Consider the following 1,978-nt stretch of genomic DNA (forward strand, 5'->3'; position numbering starts at 1 on the left):
ACATGAAGTCTAGCTTTGTCCTGCATTAGGAGGAACCCAGGGCCAACCGCACCAGGATATAGTCACACAAGGGGTCTAAGGATCTTATCTTGGTACCTAATGGCAGTCGTGCTATCTCTGACAGACTCTGAAGACAAAAATGCCACCCCATACCTTTACTAACCCACTGCCAAACTGTTCATGCTGAAGGATATTGAAGGCAGCAGATCAATCTCCATGGTTCCTACAGACTCTGTCACATCTGTCACACATCAGTATGAGCCCGCTTTCATCTGTGAAGAATGTAGAGAACTAGTGGTGAATTTGCCAATGCTAGTATCTCTCTGGCGTCTCTGGCCAATGCCAAGCATCCTGAACGGTGCTGGGCTGTGAGCACAACCCCCCACCTGTGGACATTATGCCCTCAAACCAATTTCATTAAGTCGGTTTCTAACCGTTTGCACAGACACATGAACATTTGTGGCCTGCTGGAGGTCATGTTGCAGGTTCTGATAGTGTTCCTCCTGTTTCTCCTTGCACAAAGACTGAGATGGTGACCCTGCTGCTAGGTTATTGCCCTCCTACAGCCTCCTCCACATCTCCTGGTGTACTGGCCTGTGTCCTGGTAGCGCCTCTAGCCTTTGGACGCTACTGTACGCTGACAGACAAAGCAAACTTTCTTTTGCACATTTCGCATTGATGTGGCCTCCTTGATGAGCTGCACTACCTGACCCACTTGTGTGGGTTTTATAGTCCATCTTATTTTAGTTTTAGAGTGTGAAAGTAACACCATCATTTAAAAGGGACCAAAATATCAGCCAGAAAGAATAGGTACTCAGAAGTGGCCTGTGGTCACCACCTGCAGAACCACTCCTTTATTGAGTGTGCCTACAAGTTGACAATAATTTCCACCCGTTGTCTATTCCATTTGCACAACAGCATGTGGAAATGAATGTCAATCAGTGTTGCTTCCTAAGAAGACAATTTAATTTTACAGAAATTTGAAGTTATATTGTATTGTTTATTTTTTCACTTTATTTAATGATCAGTGTGTGTGTGTGTGTGTGTGTGTGTATGAATATACACTACCTTTCAAAAGTTTGGGGTCACCCAAATAATTTTGTGTTTTCCTGAAAAGTCACACTTATTCACCACCATACATTGTGAAATGAATAGATAATACAGTCAAGACATTTTTACATCAAACTTTGCTTTCGTCAAAGAATCCTCCATTTGCAGCAATTCCATTATTGTAGACCTTTGGCATTCTAGCTGTTAATTTGTTGAGGTAATCTGGAGAAATTGCACCCCACGCTTCCAGAAGCAGCTCCCACAAGTTGGATTGGTTAGATAGGCACTTCTTGCGTACCATACGGTCAAGCTGCTCCCACAACAGCTCAATATGGTTCAGATCTGGTGACTGCGCTGGCCATTCCATTACCGGTAGAATACCAGCTGCCTGCTTCTGCTCTAAATAGTTCTTGCACAATTTGAATGTGTGTTTAGGGTCATTGTCCTGTTGTAGGATGAAATTGGCTCCTATTGGCTTAACAGATGGCGTCAGGCATTCTTCCAGCATCTTTTAATTTGTTCTGCGTCTCACAAACGTTCTTCTTTGTGATCCAAACACCTCAAACTTGGATTCATCCGTCCACAACACTTTTTTCCAGTCTTCCTCTGTCCAATGTCTATGTTCTTTTGCCTATCTTAATCTTTTTCTTTTATTGGCCAGTCTCAGATATGGCTTTTTCTTTGCCACTCTGCCCTGAAGCCAAGAATCCCGCAGCCGCCTCTTCATTGTAGATGTTGATGTTTTAAAAAAAATGTCTCCAATCTACTCACTTTGGGTTCAATTAGGTTCGTAAGGAGATTCCACTCTTTGGTAGGTATTTAATGCAAGTTTTAATATTCCTGATGCATCAGTTTGGTTTGTGGTATCAGATCTGACCCAAAAGTAACAAAAAAAAAAATAAAAATAAAAGATTTGAGATCTCAAAAG

General features: G+C 42.3%; 1 long non-coding RNA gene across 1 annotated transcript in view; it reads left to right on the forward strand.

The window, feature by feature from the left end:
* The window catches only part of LOC107100717, a 3,192-nt gene extending 1,215 nt beyond the window's left edge, over nucleotides 1-1,977 (forward strand). Inside the window, exon 2 of the long non-coding RNA XR_001482036.1 lies at nucleotides 1,866-1,977. This is a non-coding gene — a long non-coding RNA (uncharacterized LOC107100717). The remainder of the gene's footprint in view (nucleotides 1-1,865) is intronic.
* The last annotated feature ends 1 nt before the right edge of the window (nucleotide 1,978 follows it).

This window comes from Cyprinodon variegatus, unplaced genomic scaffold (assembly GCF_000732505.1).
Source record: "Cyprinodon variegatus isolate N-32 unplaced genomic scaffold, C_variegatus-1.0 Scaffold1003, whole genome shotgun sequence".
Taxonomy (NCBI): Eukaryota; Metazoa; Chordata; class Actinopteri; order Cyprinodontiformes; family Cyprinodontidae; genus Cyprinodon; species Cyprinodon variegatus.